The following is a 7,388-nucleotide window of genomic DNA, read 5'->3' as shown; positions in this document are numbered from 1 at the left end:
ATCGTCGTATTAGTAGCAAGGTCACCAAAGAATGAGCCAACGTTATTTATCAAATATCAAAGCAAATTGGCAATATCTAGCAAAACGAAACACATAATTCAACACCTAACGATGCCGGCCGAGTCCCCGATACCACCATGGCGACCGCTGAAGTCCAACTGGCCGGCAACTGGCCAATCAGGGAGCTTGTTTGTCATTTCTGGGTGGGATTAAAAAACATGCGCTCCCAACACCACCGTCGTCTAAACAACTGCCTATTTCCTCCACGAATCCATCCAAAAGCAAATACACGTGCACTGGTGGGGCGAGCTCCACCGGTTGGCCTGTCGCACGGCAGCCTACAAGTATGGCCGAACGGCGATTAACACGCAGCAGTGCGTATTGTGGCGCGGGAAGGACAAATGCGACGCACGCGATGTCACGATTGGCGCGCTATTGGCGCGCGGCGCACCAGAATTGGCGGGAACGTCGACAGATGTACATTTATTAGGCGGACGGCCAATACATACAAACGAGATTTTTTTTCGTCTTGAGAATGTATTGTGGCTAGGAAATCCATGAGGGGTTTGTTCTTCATCAGATATTAATTTGTTTATTTTTTTAAATCATTTACACCATGAAACCTAGTATGAAATTATTGTTAGACATTATTATAGTCAGCTAATAACGAACCCGTTACTGCAATGCCCAATCATTTGACGTATAAAACACAATCAGAAACGCTAAAACGCGTGAATGATGCGAAATTTGCAAACGATAGAACAGTAACTATGAAATGGTTTGAATTTACAAACGAGTGCATTCTGTTTTCATATGCACAAGCATTTATTGAATATCTTAGTAATGTAGATGTGTAAAGTAAAATATCATTTTATGAAACCCATTCTCGTATAATATTCTGCTTCATGTTTGCACGTTTCAGGGTCAATTTCAGCTGTCGACAGGCAAACAGCCCTGCCAGCCATTGATGCTATTATCCGACGAATTACGGAAGCGCCTGGCACTGCCAATGCACATAGCCCCAGTGAACCCCACTAAACATCGCCATTCTGCTGGACCGAGCGACAGTAAGCTCACGGCGCTGTGCTGACTCTACGAAATGCAATGCGGGCCTTTGTCCGCGACTGATGTGCCGATGGCGTACGGCTGGGAGCAGAGACACGGCGCGCGTTTACAAACACCTGTAAACACTGGTCCTGAACGGCTGCTCCTGTGTCATCAACAAAGGAGTGGTATTGGCCTCGGCGCACGCTTTAGTGGAGCCGAAACGACGACTGTTGGCGAACAAATGCAGGTGAATGGGCCCACGGAAGGGTCTTTGTGGCAATACTTTCCTTTTTTATGTAATGTAATCAACGTTGAGGGGACATTTTAGATATCTGAGTATTATTTCTGGAAGGGTATTTAGGCAGAAGCCAGAAGCCAGCCGTCTGCTCCAGGCGTCAGTTCCGTTAGAAACCATGAGCACGCGACCCCTCACCATAAAGGCATGCGGTCGCCGAACATGAACCACATTAGGGAGTCCATCGCATGACCGCCAACCACTGTATTATGCAGGCGACTCTTTGAGGCAGGGCCATTTTGCGCCGCGTCTCTTGGCGGTCAAGCAGAATATTTCAAGCTCTCTTTTCATTGGTTCTTTCGTTTTAGTTTGAGATATAGCATCATTTCAGTGCATGTTGCGCATTGCATAGTGTATCACGTAATATATTGACGTACAAGATCTAAAATAAAAGCTGACTTCAGGGTACTTATAGATTTCAAAAGCTATTTTTCGCGAAAATACGTCGCTCGGTTTCTAAACCTAATTCATCTTTATGCACATATGTTATTATTAAATGTGAAGATAACTGCACAGGGTATGTAACGAATAAACAAGTCTTCCCTCCGATTTTAATCCAATATTTCAAGGAGGGAGCATATGCAGTGACTCACCATGGGAACTTGGTGTCAACTAATGGTGGTCTGTTTTCACACGTGTACCTAATTATGACTAAATTGTTTAAATGCGCTGCAACTTCTTGATCCGGTAAAGATGTACGCAGCATCTTTACCGGTAAGACAATATGGACTATTGTTTATGGCTCGTTTTATGTGTTCTTATGCTTCATATCATATATAAACGCGATGTATTTTGAATAAATCTTTCTCCCGTCTACTAACATTTGTTGAATGTGAGCATTTCCGCCAAATGAAGACTCATAAATTCCTTCCGCGGTAGCGGCGGGGAAGAACTTGCACAGGCCTCCCAATCTGGTTGATTTACATAGAGCACATAACGGCCATAAACATTAAACCTAACGACATTCAGGATAAACGACACAGATAGGCAAATTTCGCTTCGGTATTTCGTAGTTCTCGCATCACAAACTCCGTATCCGTTTCGTTTCAGACAGATTAGATCAAACGGTGAGGAAAACGGCATGGCCGAACTTCGTTTCGTTTGAAATGGAGTGCCAGCGCTGGCTACGGTTCTGTCCGAAATTGTGCTGCCGTTTTCAGGGCCCATGTGAGACGTATTTTAGTGGTGGCGGGATTGGGTGCGCCCTGTGAACTTGCCTTTACATGTGGAGACCTCAGCTGTGAGGTGATTGAACTCGGAGTAAGCGCAATGGCGCAACATGGTCAGGGATATAAATGTTACGCCGCTGGTTATTTGTTGTGGTTGTTGTTTGGTTTGCCCACGGCGACTCGTGGGAATGGTTTTGGGAAACGTTGCTCCCAATTTGAGGTCAAAGACAGTGACTTGAAACATTGTGACAATTTCTGCTTGTCACTAAAAATATCAGATTCATTCTGCTGCATAAACGACACACAAAGACATGTAACTCTAATTCCCGTCATCTAGCCCATCTTGAGTCTAACTATATTCTCTTTCCCTTCTCTGCGCCAAATTCGCTTCGCATTTACCGACACTGTTCAGCATTTTTCAGTTCTAGTGTCACAAAGGCCATCACCACCGACTGCCGCTGCCACCCTACACCATTTCCGCTAAGAAAGAGTTTACCGTCGGTCTCCGTTCGGCACAATGCGAGTCGCTGTGTGCGGCCGACCTCCCAGGCGGCGCGTTTGCTTGCGCAAAAGCGCAGGTTTGTTTTGAGGACAGCGCTCTGATCGGAGTCGTTTGTAAATACGTGCCCAGATGGGCCCGTGCAGAGCTCTGGCACCGGCGCGACGCTGCGATGGTAGGTGTGTTGGGATGAAAGAGACGGGGAAACGGGACTATATAATGTGCACAGATTATACAGATATGAGATATGTAATATGCATTGCAATTGGGCGCTAATGTGTTACGTTCTTGTTCTGTTTGTAAGACAGTCAAGCTTTGCGGAAACGTAGCATAATAAACATATATTTGTATTAAGAAGCTACGTTTCAGTGGAAAATTTACACAATTTTACATTCATGACACGCCCTTCCGCACTGCTATCCCGGTCCAAATTATCAGCCAAACTGAAACATCCAAATAAAATTAATCAAAAACTTACTGAAGTAATCTAATACGCCACATCGCTGTCTCTCACCACTGATATTCACAAGCCACCACCCGGATCTCCAATTCACAGGATCTAGTTTTCCAGAGAGCCGATTGACCCCTCTACGTACCCACAGATCGTATCCCGGTTACGACGCGTCCGTTAACCAGCGAACCTGATTCAAACTGACGAATGTTATCCAGAGAGAAAGTCATTTCGGGGCGGGAGTTTATGCTTGTCCCGGCGGAAACTAGCGCTAGACTGGCGGTGGAGCCACGTCGATGTCTAAACTGGGCGGCGAATTGACGGCAACTAAAAACGGACGTGACATCGTCCGAGCGCCCGGACAAATTTGTGTCAAGTTGGGCAGGAAATCGGCGCTTAGATCAAGAAAGTTTGTAAACTATGTTCGCGCTTGAGCGTTGGGAATTTCGCTTTACTGGCGACTTGGTCCAGTGAGGCGAAACTGTGTTTGGTTTGACTAGGAAACACAAAACTTTATTCTCGGGATATTAATCATGAATAAAAGTTGTATTCATGTAGAATGTATGAAAACATTTATCGCTTGTCTTTTCAGGTCTGCATGATGTTAGGAAATGAAGCGATTCCGCCATCCTTTTAGGTGCCACACGATTCACTGAACAATGTAGCACGTGCTAATTATCCAGTGATCATTTTGTAACCGAAAGTCACCGTACCTATGTACCTGACCTTATGTGGTACTTCCATCAGCATGGTGACCATTGTCCATGCTTTACGCAAGCCAGAGTAAAAATTGGACTCGGTACGCAATGCGAGAAACATCTGCGCGTTATTCTGCGTAGCACGCACGCTCCTAACGCACGCCCTCGGGTCATTAGTGAATCTACCGCGTGCCCCGCATCCTAACGTCTCTCCGCTAGCGAGGCGGGGCCGAACCGCCGAGAGCGCAACATCCATCGCCCCCACAGAAACGACATCTTCCTTCCTCTCTTCTGCGCACCCTCATCGGCCTCCTCTCATCGATGTTCCCTGGGGGAGGGACTTCCCCACCGCATGGGGTCACCGCGGACGACAGAGACCCCCTCTCCTGACCCCTCCCCCGACCATCGGTGATCGTCCACCCCGATAGAGCAAAAGAGGAGACGGTGGCCCACCGACCGCACCAGCTGCCAAACGACATCCATTATTTCTTGTTCTGCCGCCGCTGGCTAGCGTTCCCTCCAATGGTGCTGAGCTGACCGACGAAGACGGAACAATCGATTAGCGACCCAAACGGCACATCCAATTGAGTCGACTTTTGCGTGACAGGCCTATGGCCGTACGACCGTATGGACAGTGACCAGGAAGTGTCTGCGAGGTCGGCTGAACTTCCCAGGGACTCGGGGAGTTTCACTGGGGAGGAAGGAAAGGGAGGGAGGGGGAGGGCTCTTCACTGGGGCCGCTAAGGAGGAGGAGGACTTAGTAATGAAGCCACTCGAGTCGCGAGAAATGTGGTTCGTGGCTGAACTTTCGCGGTTGATGCAAAATGAATGACTTCTCAAAAGAGCTTTTTTGTTAGATTTCAATGCGCACAAAACACTGCTTGATCACGACCATGATTTATTTATGATCAATCACATACTGCTACAGGAATAGGACGACAAATAGGACATTACAATTCCTTATCAGCATGAAGCATTGTGTGTGTCTCGTCTAATGTTAGCGGTAGCGTCAGTTTTGTTTGACGTGCGTTCTCTTGTACACAGATAGAACCTTGTCAGAAATAAAATGCAGAGCTGCCTTGTAGTTTAGGGCAGCTGCCGGACATTGGTCACGTGACCACATTTTCCGTGTGACCTTGAGTTGGCACCAGATTTTGTCGACAGACGTGGCGCAGCTTATTTTACTGCATTATTTTAGATACTAAATATTTAGACGCATGGTGGTAAATGATACCGTGCAAATAATATTGAATCATCGGTGACATAGTTACCATTGATACTTGAATAGCATCAATAAAATGCAATTAATGTATTATTACTCTTCCATTGATTTTATTGTGTTTGCAGGCATAGGTAGAAACTGAAGAGCTGAGCCTGCAGCTTACAGTTGTTCTATACAGTAGCGGCGGAACACCTTCAATAGGGGGGGGGGGGGCACTGCCGACTTTCGGTCCGATTCTTTCCATGCAACGCCCATAGGGCTAATGTTTAAATGCCAAAATTATAGGGGGCACGGTGACCCGGTGCCCTCCCCGTTCCGCCGCCTATGGTTTTATAACTGTTAATGCATAAATCAATGCTACTGAGGGCTGCAAATTTGTTTCACTTATCTTTAATAACTGATGCCCTACCTTCATCTACCATTATCTGTAAGAATCTTGCATCAATCATCACCAGACTTCTTAGTTTTTTTTTACATACCTACGCCCCCGCCGCGAGAGTGGGCGGGTACGACTCCCTCGCCCTAATTGAGCTAGCCTCGCGGGAAAAACAAGCATGTGTGCCGTTACGGGACCGGGGACGCAGCGATTGATGCACGGTTTAAAAGTCTCAGGTCAACTGGTGGCCTCTGAGGGTCAGGTCAAGTGCCCCGAGGGCCAAAATACGATTTTGGGTTTTGAAAAATAACTTTGCCGAAAAAAAACGGCGCAGAGTCGCGATTTTAGTACCATCATGTTTGTCATGCTCCGGTGCGTCAAAATGGTACACTTTTGTTTGGGTGGGTCAACATAAGGTGCTCACATCGGGTCAAAGTCAGGTCAGAGGCACTCAGGTCACGAACTTGGTCGGAGGAGGTCATATCGTATATCATTCGATTCGGTAGGTCTTCCCGAGTCTATTGGCGACTTTTCCGACTTGCCAGTTCAATTTTGTCAGGAGTTATTGACGAAAAAACTTGTGACCTTTGTGGTTAAAGATGCAAAAGTGAAGCATTGGACATTGCAAGAATTGCATGAAATTGCGATTCCATGTGCTTGAGCTAGGTTTAGATCATTCTCGGCGTCAAAATTACAGTTTCCATATTTTCCCCATTGACTTGTAATGGTGACGTCACGCGATCGGCCTGACCTCATGTGACCTCGAGGAGAAATCCGAGATATACAAGTTTTGAGACTCCTAGAGGATACTAGGTCCTGTAAGTATCATCTCGCTGTGACAGCTCCTCTGGCACCGAGGGCATTGCGAAGTTTCGGTGTTTTGGAACTATTGCAGAGGTTCACGTGTGACGTCATAAGTCAGTGATCTGACCTGAGACGGAAATGCAATTGGTTTCCAAAGATGCGTATGGAAGCAAAGATAAGGTGTGCCAAATAGCAGCCCTCTACCTGTAAGGTGTTTTGAGCTATCGCCAAAAGTCGTGAGTGGAGCGCTACTGACTCTCCGGTCGGCCGCCGGGGGTTAGGAGGCGTGCAGGGTATCGGAAAACCACCTGGTACTTTGCGAATTTTGCCGATAAAAATATGTTTCTTATGCCGACTTATAGCCAAAAGACTACTGAATCTCAAACCAGTCGTATCCTTGCACTAAATGGCTTGGTTTAGACACGATAGGTCTGAAAAGAAAAGGTCCCATGTATTCTCTATGGGCGCCGCGAGGCCGTTGGCACCAGAGTTTCGGGAAGTGCCCTCGCCACAACCGCACGTGCAGATTTGGTCACGTGACCAAGCGCATTTGCCGCCACTGTATTTATATACACTGTGGTTTAGGGTACCTACAAACCAATTACTGACGTGTGCTGTCCTCTTTTACAGATGCAGACTCTGGAGACTGGATAGACTAAAAGAATGCAGTTTTTGCTTTTTCCTGTTTCCTGTTTCTGTTTCATGTTACTGTTTCCCGTTATTACGGCGTAATCTCAGTCATTATCTTTTTCAGATGGAGACTCTGGCTAGACGAATGCAGAGGGGCTGTCTCCCGTTATTACGGCGTAAGCTCAGTCACTGACATA

The sequence above is a fragment of the Amphibalanus amphitrite genome, unplaced genomic scaffold, assembly GCF_019059575.1.
Source record: "Amphibalanus amphitrite isolate SeventyFive unplaced genomic scaffold, NRLGWU_Aamphi_draft 002550F_arrow, whole genome shotgun sequence".
Lineage (NCBI taxonomy): Eukaryota > Metazoa > Arthropoda > Thecostraca > Balanomorpha > Balanidae > Amphibalanus > Amphibalanus amphitrite.
This window is presented reverse-complemented; position numbering follows the sequence as displayed.